We start from the raw sequence: 21470 nt of genomic DNA, 5'->3' as shown, positions 1-21470 counted from the left end.
CCTAATCCTAACGCTAACCCTCACCCTAACCCTAACCCTCACTCTGACCCTAACCCTCACCCTAAACCTCATCCTAATCCTAACACTATCCCTCAGCCTATCCCACACCCTAACACTAACCCTAAACCTAACCCTCACCCTAAACATCATCCTTACCCTAATCCTAACCCTCACCCTAAACCTAACCCTAACACTCACACAAAAACTCAACCTCACCCACACTCTAACCCTAACCCTCACCCTAACCCTCACCAACACCATAACCTTCACTCTTACTGTAACCCTCAATCTCACCCTAACACTCGCCCTTACCCTTATTCTTCCTCTCACCCTAACCCTCACCCTAACCCTAACCCTCACCCTAACCTAACCTGAACCCTCACCCTAGCCCTCAACCTAAAGCTAATGCTAACCCTAACACTCACCCTAACCGTAACCCTTAACCTCACCCTAAACCTAACCCTAAAACTAACCCTCACTCTCACCCTAAACCTCACCCTAAGCCTAACCCTCACCCAAACACTTACCCTCACCCTAACAGTAACCCTGACGCTAAACCTCACCTCACCCGCAAACTCACCGTAACCGTAACCCTAAACCTAACCCTAACAATAACACTAACCCTCACCCTAACCTTAACCTCACACTCACCCTAACCCTCACCCTAAAACCTATCTTCACCCTAACCCTCACCCTAACTCTAAACCTAACCCTAAACCTCACCCTAACCCGAACACTAACCGTAACCATTAAACTAACCCTGAACTTCACCCTAACCCTAACCCTGCCCCTCATCCTAACCATCATCCTAACCCTAACTCTAAACCCTCACCCTGACCCTAAACTTAATCCTAAACCTCACCAACACCCTAAGAGTCACGCTCACCGTCACCCTCACCCTAACCCTCAATCTCACCCTAAACATCAACCTATACCTAACCCTCACCCTAACCCTAAGCCTAACACTCACCCTAACCCTAACCCCCACGCGCATCTAACCCTCAGCCTATCCCTAACCCTAACCCTAACGCTCACACTCACCCTAACCCTAACCCTCAAACTCACCCTCACCCTCAGCTTAAACCTAAGCCTAACAATAACCCTAACCATAACCCTCACAATCACCCTCATCCTAAGCCTAAGCCTAACCCTAAACCTAACACTCAAACTTACCCTCACCCTAACCCTAACCCAAACCCTCAACCGAACCCTCACCCTCAACCTAAACATCACCCTAATCCTAACCCTCAAACTAACCTTTAGCTTAACCCTCAATCTAACCTTAACCCTCACACTCAACCTCACCCTCAGGCTCACCCTAACCCTAATCCTCACCCTAACCCTAACCCTCACCCTCAACCTCAACCTAAACCTATTTCTAACCCTCACCCTCACCCTATCCCTAACCCTAACCCTAACCCTCACATAACCCTAACCCTAACCTTCAACGTCACCCTAACCCTCACCATTACCCGAACCTGAACCCTAACCCTAAACCTCACACACACCCTAACGCTCAAGCTCACCCTCACCCTAAACCTCAACTAATCGTCACACTAACCCTCACCCTAATCCTAACCCTAAACCTCACCCTAACCCTAAGCTTAACCATAAACCTAACCCTCACCCTAACACTCACCCTAAACCTAACCCTCACCCTAACCCTAAAACTCACCCTAATCCTCACCCTAACCCTCACTCTCACACTCACCCTCACCCTAACCCTCACCCTAACCCTAATGCTAACTCTAACACTCACCCTAACCCTCATGCTATCACTTACCCACACCCCAAACCTAAGCCTAACTTTAAACCTCACCCTCACACTAAACCTCACCCTAACCCTAAACCTAATCCTAACCGTCACCCTCACCCTATCCCTAACCCTAACCCTCACATAACCCTAACCCTAACCTTCAACATCACCCTAACCCTCACCATTACCCGAACCCGAACCCTAACCCTAACCCTCACCCACACCCTAACGCTCAAGCTCACCCTCACCCTAAACCTCATCTAATCGTCACCCTAACCTAACCATTACCTAACCAAGACCCTCAGCCTAACCCTCAACTTCACCCTAACCCTCACCCTCACCCTAGACCTCACCCTAACCATAAACAAAACCCTAACCCTAAACCTTACCCTCACCCTCAGGCTCACCCTCAGCCTAAACCTAACCCTATCCCTAATCATAACCCTAACCCTCACCCTCAATCTAAGCCTCACCATAACCTTTACCCCCACCCTCACCCTCACCCTAAAGGTAACCCTCACACTAAACCTAAACCTCATCCTAAACTTAACCCTACCCCTCACCCTAAACATAACCCTAACCCTAAAGCTCACCCTCACACTAGACCTCACCCTAACCCTAATACTAACCCTAACCCTTATCCTCACCCTAAACCTCACACTAGCCCTAACCCAAATCCTCAGTCTAACCCTAACCCTAACCCTTACCCTAACCCTCAACTTCAGGCTAACCCTCACCGTTACTCTTACCGTCATTCTCATCCTAACCCTCACCCTAAACCTAACCTAATCCATCACTATAACCCTAACCCCCACCCTCACCATCACCCTCATCGTAACCCTATGCCTAAGCCTAACCCTAACCCTTTCCCTCACCCTCACCCTAGCCCTCACCCGAACCCTAATCCTAACCCTAACCCTAACCCTAACTCTCACCCTAACCCTAAGGCTAAACATCACCCTAAGCCTAATCCTCTCCCCAACGATCACCCTCAACCTTACCCTAAGCCTAAGCCTAATACTAATCCTAACCCTCACACTCACCCTCTCCCTAAACCTAATCCTAACCCTAACCCTACCCTAAACCTCAACCTAACCCTCACCCTAAACCTAACGCTAACACTAACACTAGCACTAACCCTAACAGTGACCATATCCCTCAGCCTCAACCTAACTCTAACTCTAAACCTCACCCTCACCCTATCCCTAATCCTAACCTTATCCTTAAACCTCACAATAACCCTAACCCTAAATCTCACCCTCACCCTCACCCAAACCGTAACTCTAACCCTAACCCTAACATTAACACTAATCCTAACCCTAAAACTAACCCTAACCCTAACGCTAAACTTTACCCTCAGCCTCACCCTAATTGCAAATGTAAACCTAACCATAACACTTACAATGATCCTAACCCTGATCCTAACCATCACCCTCACCCTAACCCTAATCCTCACCCTAACCCAGACCCTAACCATAACCCTGACCCTCACTGTAACCCTCACCATCATCTTAAGCCTCACCCTCACCCTAACCCTTAACCTCACCCTAATCCTAACACTAAGCCTAAACAAAAACTCACCCTAACCCTCACCCTCAACCTAACTGTAACCCAAAACCTAACGATCAACCTAACCCTCACCCTAACCCTAACCCTAAACCTAACCCTAAACCTTACATTAACCCTAACTCTCACCCTAACCCTAACCCTGACACTTATCTTAACCCTCAGCCTCAGCCTAACCCTAATCCTCATCCTCACCCTAAACCTCACACTAACCCTAACACTAATCCTCAATCTAACCCTCACCCTAACCATAACCCGAACCCTTACCCTAAACCTCACCCTAACCATAACCCTAACACTAACTCTAACTCTAAAACTAATCCTAAATCTAAACCTCATCCTAACCCTAACCCTAACCCTCAGCCTCACCATCACCCTCTGCCTAACCCTCAGCCTAATGCTAACCCTAACCCTAACCCTCATAATCACCCGCACCCTCACCCTCACCATAACTCTAAACCTAACCCTGTCCCTAAACCTAACCCTAAACCTCAACCTAAACCTCACCCTCACCCTAACGCTAACACTAACCCTAACCCTAAACCTCACAGTAACCATCCCCCTAACCCTAACCCTAACAATAACACTAACCCTAACACTAACCCTATTCCTAACCCTAAGCATAACTTAACTGTAACCATAACACTAACAATCACCCTGACCCTAACCCTAACCCTAACCCTAACCCTCAACTCACCCTCACCGTAACCCAAATCATAAACCTAACCCTATCCCTAACACTAAACCTCAACCTAACCCTCAGCCTAGCCCTCACCCTAAACCTAATCCTAACCTTAAACCTCATCCTAACACTCACACTAACCCTAACCCTAATCTGAACCCTAACCTGAACCCTAACACTGACCCTCATGCTCGGCCTAAGCCCAAGCCTAAGCCTAATCCTACCCCTAAACCTAACCCTCACCCTAACACAAACCCTAACACTACCCCTAATCTCACCCTCACCATAACCCTAACTCAAACCCTAACCCTAAACTGAACCTCATCCTAACCATAACTCTAACACTCAACCTCACACTAACCATAAACCTCACCCTAACCCTAACATTTAACCTCACCCTAACACTAACAGAAACGCTAACACTAACGCTCACACTAACCCAAACATCACCCTAACCCCAAACCTCACCCTAACACTAACCCTAATCCTCAACCTCACCCTAGCCCTCACCCGGACCCTAAACCTAATTCTCACCATAAACTTCACACTAACCCTAACTCTAATACTCAATCTAACTCTCACCTTCAACCTAACCCTAATCCTAACCCTCACCATTACCGTAAACCTCACCCTAAGCCTAATCCTCAACTTTACCCTTAGCATCACACCCACCATAACCCTCACCCTAAACTTAACCCTCATCCTAACCCTAACTCAACCCCTAAACCTCACCCTCACCTTAATCCTAATTCCAACCCTAACCCTAACGCTAAACCTAACCCTCACCTTCCCCCTAACCATAACCCTCACCCTAAACCTAACCCTCACCCTAACATTTACCCTCACCCTAACCCTAACCCTCACACTAATCCAAACCCTCACCCTAATCCTAAACCTCACCCTAACCCTAACTCTAACCCTCAACCTCACACTAGCCCTCACCCTAACCCTAATTCTAACCCTCAACCTCACCATAACCATAAACCTCATCCTCACCATAAACCTCACACTAACCCTAACCCTAACCCTAATCCTCAGTCTAACCCTAAACCTAAATCTAACACTAACACTTACCCTAACCCTAACCCTAAACATAACCCTCACCCTTATCTTAACCCTCACCCTCAGCCTAAACCTCACCTTTACACTTACCATCATCCTCACCGAAACCCTCACCCTAAACATAAACCTCATCCTAACACTCACCCTAACCGAAAACCTAACGATCACACTAACTCTAACCCTCACCCTCAACCTCACAGTCAGCCAGAACCCTAAGCCTAAGCTTAAACCTCACCCTAAATCTCACCCTCACCCTAGCCCTCACCCTAACCCTAATCCTAACCCTAACCCTCATCCTAACCCTCACCCTAACCCTAACCCTAACCATAACCCTAACCCTAATCCTCACCCCCACCCTCCCGCTCAACCTAAACCTAAGCCTAAGCTTAACCCTAACCCTAACACTCACACTCACCCTCACCCTAAACCTAATCCTAACTCTTACCCTAACCCTAATCATAAACCTCAAACTAACCTGCACCCTAATCTTAACCCTAACACTAACCCTAACCCTAACCCTAACCCTGGACATAAATCTCCCCCAAACCCTAAATCTAACCCTAAAACTAACCGTCACCCTAACCCAAATCCTAACCCTAACCCTCAACCTAACCCTAACCCTCACCCTCACTGTAAATATAACACTCATCCTAACCCTCACCCAAACTCTAACCCTAACCCTAAACCTAACCCAAACACTAACAATAACCCTCACCCTCACCCTAGCTCTCACAATAACACTAATCCTAACCCTAATCCTCATACTAACCCTGACCCTAATCCTAAACCTAACCCTCACACTAATCCTAAGCCTAACCCTAACCCTCAACCAAAACCTAACACTCATGCTCACCATAACCCTAACCCTAAAACTCACCTTAACCCTAAACCTAACCCGAACCCTAATTCTCACCCAGACCCTAACCCTAACCCTAACCCTAAACCTAAACCTAACCCTAATCCTAACCCTACCCCTAACTCTAACACTAACCCTAACCTTAACCCTCATCCTCAGCCTCACCCTAAAACTAACCCCAACACTAACTCTTACACTAACCCTAACCCTAAGTCTCACCATAATTCTAACACTAAAAACCTAACCCTAAATCTAACACTAACCCTCACCCTCACCCTCTCAGTAACCGTAACCCTAACCCTCACCCTAACAATAACCTTAACCCTAACCCTATTCCTAACTCTCACCCTCACCCTAAACCTAATCCTAACACTAACCCTCACCCTAACCCTAATCCTCACCCTTACCATAACACTAACCCTTATCCTAACCCTCACCCTAAACCTAAACCTCACCCTAACACTAACCCTGACCCTCAACCTAACCCTAGCCCCCACCCTAACCCTAATCTTAACCCTAATCCTCATCCTAAACCTCACCCTAACCCTAACCCTAAACCTCACCCTAATCCTAAGCCTAACCCTAACCCTCAACCTAACCCTAACCCTCAGCTCAACTTAACCCTAACCCTAACCCTCACCCTAACCCTAAATTTAACCTGAACACTAACTCTCACCCTAATCCTAACCCTAACCCTCACCCTAACCCTTAAACTCACCCCAGTGTAACCCTCAGCCTAACCCTAAACCTTACGCTAACCATCACACTCACCCTAAACCTTACACTAATACTATTCCTAAAGCTAACCCTAAACCTCACCCTCAGCGTCAAATTAACCCTAACTCTTACCCTAAACCTCACCCAAACCCTAACACTAAACCTAACCCTAACCATAAACCACACCCTAAACCTCACCCTAAACATAACCCTCAACCTAGCCCTCACCCTAACCCTAATCCTAACCCTAAACTCAATCTAACCCTCACCATAACCCTAACACTAACCCTCACCCTAACCCTAACCCTCACCCTCAGCCTAACCCTAAGCCTAACCCTAAACCTAAACCTAACCCTCACACTCACCCGCACACTCACCCTAAATCTAAACTTAACCCTAACCCTAACCCTCACCCTAAAGTTCCCCTAACCCTATATCTAACCCTAAACCTCACCCTCACCCTAAACCAAACCCTAACCGTAACCCTAAACCCCACCCTAACCCTAACCCTAACCCTAACCCTAACCATCACCCTAAACCTAATCCTCACCCAACCCACACCCTCAGCCTAACCCTAAGCCTAAGCCTAACTCTAACCCTAACCCTCACACTCACCCTCACCTTAACCCTTAATCTAACCCTAACACAATCCCTAAACCTCACCCTAACCCTAAGCCTAACCCTCACGCTCACACTCACAGTAACCTTAACCATGAACCTAACCGTAAAAATAAGCCTAACCCTAATCCAAACCCTCACCCTAACCATAACCCTCAACCTAAACCATTCCCTCACCCTAACACTTACCCTCACACTAACAGTAACCCTAACCCTAACCCTCACACTAACCCTAACCCTAACCTTAAACCTCAATCTAAACCTCACTCTCAACCTAACACTAACACTAACCCTAAGCCTCACCCTAACCCTAATCCTCACCCTAACCTTAACTCTACTCCTAAACCTCACCCTCACTCTACCCCTAACTCTAACCCTAACCCTAACACTGAACCTCACCCTAAACCTAACCCTAACCCTCACCCTGAACCTCATGCTCAGCCTAAGCCTAAGCCTAAGCCTAACACTTACCCCACCCCTCACCCTCAACCTAGCCCTCACCCTAACTCTAATCCTAAGCCTAACCCTCATCCTAAACCTCTCTGTAACCCTAACCCTAACCATCACCCTAACCCTAACCCTCACACTCACCCTCCCCTAACCCTAATCCTAATCTTAAGCCTAACCCTAACCTTAAACCTCAACCTAAACCTCATCCTAACCTTAACCTTAACACTAACTCTAAACCTAACCCTCTACCTAACCCTCCAAATAACCCTAAATCGAACCCTAAACCTCACCCTCACCCTAACCCTAATCCTAACCTGAACCCTAAATTTCACCATAACCATAATCCTAACCCTCACACTCACCCTCACCATAACTCTAATCCTAACCCTAAAAATAACGCTAATCCTAACCCTAAACTTAACCCTAACACTAACCCTAAAACTAATGCTAGCACTCACCCTCACCCTAATACTAATCCTAACCCTCACCCTCACTCTACCACTAACCCTCACCCTGATCATTACCTTAACCCTCATCCTAACCCTCACCCTAACCCTAACCCTAAACCTTATCCTAACAATAACCCTAACCCTCAACTTCAACCTCAGCCTCACCCTTACCCTAACTCTAAAACTAAACCTCACCCTCACCCTAAACCTTACCCTAATCCTAATCCTAACCCTAAGCCTAGCCCTAACATTCACCCTAACCCTAAACTTCACCCTCACCTTCATGCTCAGTGTAATCCTTATCCTAAACCTAACCCTAACCCTAGCCCTCACACTCACCCTAACCTTTACAGTAATCCTAATCCTAATCCTAATCTTAAACCTAAGCCTAAACCTCACCCACTCAGCCTCACCCTAACCCTAACCCTCACCCTCAACCTCACCCTCAGCCTAACTCTAAGCCTAACACCAAACCTAACCCTAAACCACGCCCTCACCCTCACCCTAACCCTAAACCTAAACCTAACCCTAGCCCTAACCCTCCTCCTATGTCTCACCATAACCCTAACCCTAACATTAATAGGAACACTAACCCTTAACCTCATCCTAAACCTAACCATACTCCTCACCCTCACCATTATTCTAACCCTAAACCTAATGATAACACTAACCCTAACCCTCACCCTCAGTTTCACCCTAACCCTAACCCTCACACTCAAACTCACCCTCAGCCTAACCCTAAGCCTAACCTCAACCCTAACCCTAAACCACACCCTCACACTCAACCTAACCCTAATCCTAACCCTAACCCTAACCCTAACCCTCCTGCTGACTCTCACCCTAGCACTAACCCTAACCCTAACCCTAACCCTAACCCTAACACTCACCCTAACCCTAATTCTAACCCTAACCATAACACTAAAAACCTCACCCTAACCATCATCCTCACCCTCACTGTAACCCTAACCCTAACCCTAACAATAACATTAAAACTAACCCTAATCCTACTCCTCTCCTTCACCCTCACCGTAACCATAACCCTAACCCTAACAACAACATTAACCCTAATCCTAATCCTAAACCTCACTCTCACCCTAAACCTAATCCTAACCCTAACCCTCAACTTAACTCTAACCATAACCCTTACCGTAACCCTAACCCTCATCCGAACCCTCATGCTAAACCTAAACCTAACCTGAAACCTCACCCTATAACTAACCCTCACCCTAGCCCTCACCCTAGCCCTCACCCTAACTCCAATCCTAACCCTCACCCTAACCCTAACCCTCACCCTAACCCTAATCCTAAACCTCACCCTAACCCTAAACCTAACCCTAACCCTCAACCTAACCCTAACCCTAAACCTCAACCTAAACCTAACCCTATACCTCACCCTAACACTAAACTTAAACTGAACCCTAACTCTCACCATAAAACTAACCCTAACCCTCACCCAAACCCTAACTCACAACCTCACCCTCACCTTCAGTGTAACCCTAAGCCAAGCCCTAATCTTAACCCTAACCCTCACACTCACCCTAACCCTTACCCTAATCCTAAGCCTAACCCTAACTCTAACCCTCACCCTCAGCCTCACCTTAACCCTAACTCTAAACCTATACCTCAACCTTCCCTAAACCTAATCCTAAACCTCACCCTAACCCTAAGCCTAAACCTCACTCTCACCCTAGCCCTCACCCTAACCCTAAACCTAACACTAACCCTCATCTTAACCCTCCCCATAACCCTAACCCTAACCCTCACCCTAAACCTAATCCTCACCCACACCATTACCCTCAGACTAACTCTAATCCTATCCCTAACCCTAACACTCACACTAACCCTAAACCTAAACCTCACTCTAACCCTAAAACTCTCATTCACCCTCACCCTCAGCCGAACTCTAAGCCTAATCCTTACTCAAACCCTAACCCTCACACTCACCCTAAGCCTAACCCTATCCATAACCCTAACCCTAACCCTAAACCTTACCCTAACACTAACCCTAACCCTCAAACACACCCTCACTCTAAACCTACCCTTCACCCTACCCCTCACTCTAACCCTGACCCCAACCCTCACCCTAACCCTAACCCTCACCTCACCCTCACCATAACTCTAATCCTAACCTTAACCCTAACCTTCACCATCAGTCTAATCCTAAGCCTAAGCCTAAAACTAACACTAACCCTCACACTCACCTTAACCTTTACCATAATCCTAATCCTAATCCTAAGCCTAACACTCACCCTCACCCTAACCCTCTCCCTCACCCTCACTCTCACCCTAACCTAACACTAACACTAACCCTAACCCTCACCCTGAGCCTCACCCTAACCCTAACTAAAACTAAACCTTAAGCCTAAGCATAACATTCACCCTAACCCTAAACTTCACCCTCACCTTCACCATCAGTCTAATCCTAAGCCTAAGCCTAACCCTAACACTAACCCTCACACTCACCCTAACCTTTACCTTAATCCTAATCCTAATCCTAAACCTAACCCTTACCCTCACCCTAACCCTCTCCCTCACCCTCACTCTCACCCTAACCTTACACTAACACTAACCCTTACCCTCACCCTCAGCCTCACCCTAACCCTAACTAAAATTAACCTTAACCTCACCCTAACCCAAACCCTAAACATAACCCTAAACCTCACCCTAACCCTAAACCTAAACCTCACCCTCACCCTAGCCCTTACCCTAACACTAATCCTATCCCTAATCCTCATCCTTACCCTCCCCCTAACCCTAACGCTAACCCTCACTCTAACCCTAATTCTAACCCTAACCCTAACACTAAAAACCTCACTCAAACCCTAACCTTAACCCTCATCCTCACCCTCACCATAACTGTAACCCTAACGCTAACAATAACATTAACCCTAACCTTAATCCTAACACTCACACTCACCCTCACCTTAACCGGTACCATAACCCTAACAATAACATTAACCCTAATCCACATACTAAACCTCACCGTCACCCTAACTCTAATCCTAACCCTAACCCTCACTTTAACCCTAACCATTACCCTTACTGTAACCCTAACACTCATCCTAATCCTCACCCTAAACCTAACCCTAAACCTCACCCTAACCCTAACCCTAAAGCAAAATGTAACCCTAACCCTAACCCTCACCCTAACCCTAAACTTAACCTGAACCCTAACTCTCACCCTAAATGTAACCCTAACCCTCACTCAAACACTAACCCTTACCCTCATCCTCACCCTCAGTGTAACCCTAAGCCGAACGCTAAACCTAACCCTAACCCTCACACTCACCCTAACCCTTACCCTAATCCTAATCCTAACCCTAACTCTAAGCCTCACACTCAGCCTCACCTTAAACCTAACTCTAAACCTAAACCTCAACCTCACCCTAACCCTAACCCAAAACCTCACCCTATCCCTAACCCGAAACCTCACCCTCACCTAGCCCTCACCCTAACCCTAATCCTAATCCTAACCATCATCCTAACTCTCCCCATAACCCTAACGATAACGCTCACCCTAAACCGAACCCTCACCCACACCATCAGCCTCAGCCTAACCCTAATCCTATCCCTAACCCTAACCCTCACAATCAACCTAACCATAAACCTAAACCATACTCTAACCCTAACCCTCACCCTCACCCTCATCCTCAGCCGAAGACTTAACCTAATCCTAATCCTAACCTTAACCCTCTCACTCACCCTAACACTTACCCTAATCCTAATCCTAACCCTAATCCTAACCATCACCCTCAACCTAACCCTCAACTTAAGCCTAACACTAACATTAATCCTAACCCCAACCCTCGACCTAACCCTCCAACAAACCCTAAATATAACCCTTAACCTCACCCTCACCCTAACCCTAAACCTAACCCTAGCCCTAAACCTCACCCTAACCCTAACCCTAACCCTCACCCTCACCGTCACCGTCACCATAACTCAAACGCTAACCCTAAAAATAACACTAATCCTAACCCTAAACCTAACCCTAACCCTAATGCTAACACTCACCCTCACCCTAACCCTAATCCTAACCCTCACCTTAATGTAACCCTCAACCTCACTATAACCCTAACCCTCATCCTAACCCTCACCCTAACCCTAAACCTAACCCTAAACCTTACCCTAACACTAAACCTAATCCTCACCCTAGCACTCACCCTAACCCTAATCTTAAACCTAATCCTCATCCTAACCCTCACCCTAACCCTAACGCTAAACCTCAACCTAACCCTAACGCTCACGCTCACCGTAACCCTAACCGTAACTTTCACCCTAACCTTAAACTTAACAGAACCCTAACTCTCACACTAACCCTATCACTTACCCTCACCCTAACCCTAACCCTCACCCTCAGCCTAACCATAAGCTGAACCCTAACCCTAACCCTAACCCTAACCCTCACATTCACCCTAACCCTTACCCTAATCCTAATCCTAACCCTAAGCATAACCCTCACCATCACCCTAAACCTCACCCTTACACTAGCAATAACACTAACCTTAACCCTAACCCTCAACCTCAGCCTCACCCTTACCCTAACTCTAACCTTAAATCTCACCCTCACCCTAACCCTATCCCTAACCCTAAACCTCACAATAACCCTAACACTAAACCTCACCCTCACTCTAGGCCTCACCCTAACCCTAATCCTAACCCTCATCCTAAACCTCACCCTAACACTAACCCTAACACTCACCCTAACCCTAATCCTAACCCTATCCTTCACTCTACCCCTAACCCTCACCCTGACCGTAATCCTAACCCTCATCCTAACCCTCACCCTAACCCTAACCCTAAACCTTACCCTAACACTAACCCTAATCCTCACCTTCAACCTCAGCCTCCCCCTTAACTTAATTCTAAAACTAAACCTCACGCTCACCATAACCCTTACCCTAATCCTAATCCTAACCCTAAGCCTAACCCTAACACTCACCCTAACCCCAAACTACAACCTCACCTTCACCCTCAGTCTAATCCTAAGCCTAAGCCTAACCCTAACCCTAACCCTCACACTCATCCTAACCTTTACCATAATCCTAATCCTAACCCTAAGCCTAAAACTCAACCTCACCCTAAACCTCACCCTCACCCTAACCCTAACACTAACCTTAACCCTAACCCTCACCCTCAGCCTCATGCTAAAACTAACTCTAACACTAAACCTTACTCTCACCCTAACCCAAACCCTAAACTTAACCCTAAACCTCACCCTAACCCTAACCCTAAACCTCACCCTCAACCTAGCCCTTACCCTAACCATATTCCTAATCCTCATCCTATCCCTCCCCTTAACCCTAACCCTAACCATCAGCCTAACCCTAATTCTAACCCTAACCCTAACATTAAAAACCTCACCCTAACCCTAACCCTAACCCTCATCCTCACCCTCACCGTAACCGTAACCCTAACTCAAACAATAACACTAACACTAACCCTAATCCTAACCCTACTCTTCACCTTAACACTCATCTTAAACTTAACCCTAACCCTAACCCTCACCCTCACGCTAGCCCTCACCCTAACCCTAATTCTAACCCTAACCCTCATTCTCAATCTAAACCTCACACTATCCCTAAACCTAATCCTCAATCTAACCCTAACCCTAACCCTTACCCTAACACTCACCCTAGCCCTAAGCCTAACCCTTACCATAACCCTCACCCTCAGTCTCACCCTCACCTTTGCTCTTACCGTCACTCTCATCCTAAACCTCACCCTAAACCGAACCCTCATCCTAACCCTCACCCTAATCCTAACCCTATCCATCACCATAACCTTAAGCCCCACCCTCAGCATCACCCTAATCCTAACCATATGCCTAAGCCTAACCCTAACCCTAACCCTCACCCTAAACCTAGCCCTCACCATCACAGTAACCCTAACCCTAACCCTAAGCCTCACCCTAAACCTAAACCTAACGTTAACCCTGACACTAACACTCCCCCTAATCCTTAAGCTCACCCTAACCCTAAGCCTAACCTTCACACTAAACCTAATCCTCACCCTAAACCTAACCATACCCCTCAGCCTAACCCTCATCCTAACCCTAAACCTAAGCCAAACCCTCAACCTAAGCCTAACCTTAACCCTAACCCTAAACCTCATACTAACCCTAACACTCACCCTCAACCTCACCCTCACCCTCACCCTAACCCTAACCCTCACACTAACCCTCACCCTCACATTAACCCTAACCCTAACCCACACCCTCACCCTCACGCTAATCCTAACCCTAACACTATACCTAAACCTAACGGTAACCCTCACCCTCACCCTAAACCTAACCCTAACACTAACCCTAACCCTAACAATAACCCTGACCCTAACTCTAATCCTAACACAAACCCACACCTTAACCCTAACCCTAACCCTAAACCTCACCCTAAACCTAACCCTCACCCTCACTATAACACTAACCCTAACCGTAACCCTCACCCTCACCCTAACCCTAACCCTAATCCTAATCCTAAAACTCACCCTCACCTTAACCCTTACTCTAAACCAAACCCTCACCATAACCCTAACCCTCACCCTCAGCGTAAACCTAACCCTAACCCTAAACCTAACTCTCAACCTAACCATAACCCTAACCTTAATCCTAAACTCCATCCTAACCCTAACCCTCACCCTTACCCTAAACCTCATCCTAACCCTCACCCTCACCTTAACACTAACCAAAACCCTAACGCTCAACCTAACCCTCACCTTAACCCTAACCCTAACCCTCACTCTAACCGTCACACTAACCCTAACCCTCACCTTAACCCTAACCCTACCACTCACCATAAACTTCATCTTAACACTAACCCTAACCCTAAACCTAAACCTCACCCTAACCCTAACCATAACCCTAACGTTCACCCTCACCCTAAACTGAACTGTAACCCTCACTCTAACCCTAACAATAACCCTAAACCTAATCTTAAACCTCAACCTCACCCTAAGCCTAACCCTAAACCAAACCCTCACCCTCACCCTAACGCTCAGCCTCATCCTCAACCTCACCTTCACCCTAACCCTGACCCTCACCCTAGCCCTCACCCTCACCCTAACCCTAACCCTAACCCTAAACCTCACCCGCACCCTCACTCTCACCCTCAGCCTAAACCTAACCCTATCTCTCGTCATAACCCTAAACTTCACCTTCACCCGAAACCTCACCATAACCCTTACCCGCAACCTCAACCTAACCTTAACCGTAAACCTCACACTAAACCTAACCCTCACCCTAAACCTAACGCTAACCCTCATCATAACCCTAAAGTTCACCCTCAACCTAGCCCTCACCCTAACCCAAAGCCTCACCCTAAACCTCACCCTCACACCACCCTCAAACTAAACCTAACCCTTACCCTCACCCTAACCCTAGCCCTCACCCTAACCGTTAATAACCCTCACCCTAGCCCTCACCCTAACCCTAAACCTAACGCTCACCCTCACCCTCATCCTCACCCTCAGTGTAACATTAACCCTATCCCTATTCCTAAACCTAAACCTCACCATCACCCTAACCATCACCCTAATTCTTTCCCTCACTCTAATCCTAACCCTAACCCTAACCTTTACTCTCACACTAAACCTAAACCTCACCCTAACCGTAACCCTACCCCTTACCCTAGCCCTCACCTTCACCCTAAACATAACCCTCACTCTAAACTTCACCCTAAACCTCACAGTCACCCTAACTATGACCCTAACCCTAATCCTAACCCTAAGTCTCACTCTAAACCTAACCCTCCCCCTCCCCCTAACCCTCACCCTAAACCTCACCCTAATCTTAACCTTAACCTTCAGCCTAACCCAAAACCTAACCCTCACCCTATCCCTAATCCTAACCTCCACTCTAACCCTAACATTCACCCTAACCCTAAACCTAACCTTAAACCTCACACTCACCCTCACCCTCTCCTTAACCATAAGCCTAACCCTAACCCTCACCCTCAACCTTACCTTAACACTAAACCAAACCCTAAACCTCACTCAAACAGTAACCATAAACCTCACCCTCACCCTAACCCTAACCCTTACTTTATCCTCACCCTAACCCTAACCCACACATTAACCCTAATACTAACCATAACCGTAACACTACCAGTAACCCTAAACCTCACCCTAATTTTAACCCTAACCCTAACCCTCACCCTAAACCTCACCCTCATACCACCCTCAAACTCACCCTAAACCTAACCATAACTCTAAACTTAACCCTCACCCTAACCCTATACCTCACCCTAACCTTAACCCTCATCCTCGCCCTCACCCTAACCCTAACCCTAAAACTCACCCTCACCCTCACCCTCACCATCACCCTCAGCGTAACACTAACGATAACCCAAATCCTAACACTAAACCTCACCCTCACCCTAACCATCACCCTAATTCTTACCTTCACACTAATCCTAAACCTAACCCTAAACCTAACACTCACACTAAACCTAACCCTCACCATAACCTTCACCCTAACCCTAATGCTAACTCTAACACTCACCCTAACCCTCACACTGTCACTCACCCACATGATTAACCTAAACCTAACCCTAAACCTCACCCTCACCATAACCCTCACCCTAAACTTAACACTAACTCTAACACTAATGCTAACCATAACCCTCACCCTAACGCTAACCCTTACCCTAACCCTAATCATAACCCTCACCGAAATCCTCAAACTAACCCTAACCCTAACCCTAACCCGAAACCCTCATCCTTACCCTAACCCTAACTCTAACACTAATCCTAACCCTCAACCTAACCCTAACCCTAACCCTAACCCTCCCCCTAACCTTAACACTACCACTCATCCTAAACCTCATCCTAACCCTAACCCTAAACCTAACCCTAATGCTAAACCTCACCATAACCTTAACCCTCACCCTCAACATAACCATAAACATAAACATAATTCTAAAAATAACCCTAACCCTAAACTTTATCCTAACCCTCACCCTCACCTTAACCCTAACTTACCACTAACCCTCACCCTAAACCTAATCCTCACCCTCACCGTAAACCTAAACCTAACCGTAACATTTACCCTCACCCTAACACTAACCATAACCCTAAACCTCACACTCACTCTAACCCTCACCCTAAAACTTACCCTCACCCTAACCCTCATCCTAACCCTCACCCTATCTCTAACCGTAACCCTCAAACTAACCCTTACCCTCACCCTAACTTTAACCCTACCACTTACCCTAAACCTCATGCTAACCCTAACCCTAAAACTAACCCTAATCCTAAACCTCACCCTAACCATAACCCTCACCGTCAACGTAATCATAAACCTAAACCTAAACCTAAAAATAACCCTAACCCTAAACTTTATACTAACCCTCACCCTCACCCTAACCCTAACCCTAACCCTCACCCGAAACCTATCCTTCACCCTCACCGTAAACCTATACAAAACCCTAACACTTACCCTCACCCTAACACTAACCCTAACCCTAAACCTCACACTCACTCTAACCCTCACCCTAAACCTAACCCTAACCCTCAACCTTATCTTACCCTCACCCTAACCCTAACCCTTACCCTCACCCTAACCCTCAATCTCACCCTCACCCTAATCCTAAACCTCAACCTAAACCTCACCCTCATCATAACCTTCACTCTTACTGTAACCCTCAAACTCACCCTAACCCTCACCCTTACCCTTATTCTTACCCTCACCCTAATGCTCACCCTAACCCTAACCATCACCCTAACCTAACCCTATCCCTCACCCTAGTCCTCAAGGTAAACCTAATGCTAACCCTAACCCTCAACCTAACCCTAACCCTAACCCTTAACCTCACCTAACCCTAACTCACACCCCAACACTTACCCTCAACCTAACCCTCACCCTAACGCTAACCCTAACGCTAAACCTCACCTCACCAGCAACCTCACTGTAATCGTAAACCTAACCCTAACAATAACACTAACCCTAACCCTAAAACTAATCCCTAACCCACACTCTCACCCTCAACTTCATCCTAAATCTAACCCTAAACCACTCCATAACCTAACCCTAACCTCACACTCACCCTAACCCTCACCCTAAAACTTACCCTCACCCTAACCCTCACCTTAACACTAAACCTAACCCTAACCCTCACCTTAAACCTCCCCCTAACCCTAACCCTAACGGTAACCCTTAATCTAACCCTGAAGCTCACCCTAACCCTAACCCTACCTCTCATCCTAAACATCATCCTAACACTAACACAAAACCCTCACCCTAACCCTAAACCTAACCCTAAACCTCACCTGCACCCTAACAGTCACGCTCACCCTCACCCTCACCCTTACTCTAAACCTCACCCTAACCATCAAACTATCCCTAACCCTCACACTAACCCTAAGCCTAACACTCGCCCTAACCCTAAGCCTCACCCTCATCTAACCCTCAGCCTATCCCTAACCCTAACCCTAACGCTAACACTCACCCTAACCCTAACACTCACACTCACCCTCAGCTTTAACCTAAGCCTAAAAATAACCCTAACCCTAACCCTCACAATCACCCTCACCCTAAGCCTAACCCTAACTCTAAACCTAACCCTCACGCTCACCTTCACCCTCACCACCCTAACCCAAACCCTCAACCGAAACCTCACCCTCAACCTCACCCTAACCCTCACCCTCAACCTAAACATCACCCTAAACCTAAACCTCACTCTAACCCTTAGCCTAACCCTACCGTAACACTAACCCTCAACTTAACCCTCAACCTCAGGCTCACCTTAACCCTAATCCTAACCCTAACCCTCATCCTCACCCTCAAACTAAACCTATCCCTAACCCTAACCCTCACCCTAACCATAACCTCCAACCTAACCCTAACCTTCACCATAACCCTAACCCTAACCCTAAACCTCAGCCTCACCCTCACCCTCAGCCTAAGACTAACCTTATCCGTAACCCTCACACACAACCTTACCCTAAGCCTCACCCTCACCCTCAACACCATCCTAACCCTAACCCAAACACTCAACCCAACCTTCACCTTCACCCTCACCCTAAACCTCACCCTCACCCTAAACATCACCCTAACCCTAACCCTCACCCTAACCTCACCCTAAACTTAACACTCACATTAACCCTAACCTTCAACCTAACCCTAACCCTCAACCCAACCCTTACCCTCACCCTAACACTAAGCCTAACCCTAACTTGAACCCTCACAGTAACCCTAAAACTCATCTTAACGCTAACCCTCACAGTAACCCTAACTCTCACCCTGAACCTAACCCTACCCCTCACCCTACCCCTCATTGTAACTCTAATCCCAACCCTAACACTCACCCTCACCATCACCCTAACACTCACACTAACCCTAACCATCACCCAAACCCTAACCCTCACACTCTCCAGAACCCTCATCCTCACTCTAACACTCACCCTCACCCCAACCCTCACACTTAGCTAATCCTCACCCTAAACCTAACCCTCACACTAACCCTAAACTTAACTTTAACCCTACTCCTCACCCTACCCCTCTCCCTAACTCTAACCGTAACCCTAACACTAACCCTCACCCTAATCCTAACCCTTACCCTCACCCTCAACCTAAACCTTACCCTTACCTTAAATCTCACCCTAACCCTAACCCTCATTCTACACATCACCCTAACCATAACCCTCACTCTAACCCTAACCCTATCACTCACACGAAACCTGACACTCACCCTAACCCTCAACCTAACCCTAACCTCCAACCTAACATTAACCCTCACCCTAACCCTAACGCTAACCCTCACCCTACCCTAACCCTCACCCTAACCTTTATCCTCACTCTAAACCTATCCCTCACAGTAACCCTAATCCACACATTAACCCTAACTCTACCCCTCACCCTAACACTCACTCTAACCCTAACCCCAACCCTCACCCTCACCCTCACCGTCACCCTAACACTCAGCCTAATCCTCAACCTTATCCTCACCCTAACCCTAACCCTAAGCCTAACCCTCACCCTAACCCTCATCCTAAACCTTAACCTCACCCTCGCCCTAAACCTAAACCTCACCCTAACCCTAAACCTAACCCTAAACCTCACCCTAGCCCTCACCCTAACCCTAATTCTAACCCTAACCCTCAACCTAATCCTAAACCTAGCCCTAACCCTTACTCTATCTCTAACCCTCACCCTCACCCTAGCCCTCACCCTAACCCTAATAGTAACCCTCACCCTCACCCTAACCCTAACCCTCATCCTCACATTAACCCTAACCCTAATAATCAGTCTAACCCTCACCCTAACTCTAACCCGAACCCTTACCCTAACCCTCACCCTAACACTAAAACTCACGCTTATATTAAACCTCACCCTCAGCCTAACCCTCACCTTTACCCTTACCATCACCCTCACCCTAACACTCACCCTATCCCTAACCCGCACCCTAGCCCTCACCCTAAACCTAACCCTAACCCTCACCCTCACCTTCACCCTCACCCTCAGCCTAACACTAACCCTATCACTATTCCTAACCCTAAACCTCACCCTCACCCTAACCATCACCCTAATTCTTACCCTCACACTAATCCTAACCCTAACCCTAAATCTAACTCTCACACTAAACCTAACCCTCACCATAACCTTAACCCTACCCCTTATACTAACACTCACCTTAACCCTAACCCTAAACCTCACCCCAACCCTCAGCCTAAACCTCCCCGTCAACCTAAAGCTGACTCTAACCCTAATAATAATCCTAAACCTCACCAGAATTCTAACCTTCACCCTCACCCTAACCCTCACCCTAATCCTAAGCCTAAACCTCAGCCTAAACCTCAGCCTAACGCTCACCCTAACCCTAAGGATAACCCTAATCCTAACACACACCCTAACCCTCACCCTCACCCTAACCCTAAACCTCACCCTAATCCTCACCCTAACCCTCACTCTCACCTGCATCCTCACCCTCACCCTCACCCTAGCCCTAATGCTAATTCTAACCCTCACCCTAACCCTCATGCTATCACTTACCCACACCACAAACCTATCCCTAACCTTAAAACTCACCCTCACCCTAAACCTCACCCTAACCCTAAACCTAATCCTAACCCTCACCCTAACACTTACCCTCACCCTAACACTAACCCTCATACTAACCCTAAGACTTACTATAACCCTAAACCTCACCCTCACCATAACCCTAACCCTAACCCTAACCCTAACACTCACCCAAACCCTAAACCTAACACTAACCCTAACACTAACCATCACCCTAACCCTAACTCTAAACCTAAACCTCAACCTCAACCTAACCCTAACCCTAACCCTAAACCTCACCCTAAACCTAACCCTAAACCTCA

The sequence above is a fragment of the Dipodomys merriami genome, unplaced genomic scaffold (assembly GCF_024711535.1).
Source record: "Dipodomys merriami isolate MVZ:Mamm:240054 unplaced genomic scaffold, mDipMer1.0.p SCAF_77, whole genome shotgun sequence".
Lineage (NCBI taxonomy): Eukaryota > Metazoa > Chordata > Mammalia > Rodentia > Heteromyidae > Dipodomys > Dipodomys merriami.
The sequence above is the reverse complement of the archived record's forward strand: the minus strand, read 5'-3'. Positions refer to the sequence as shown.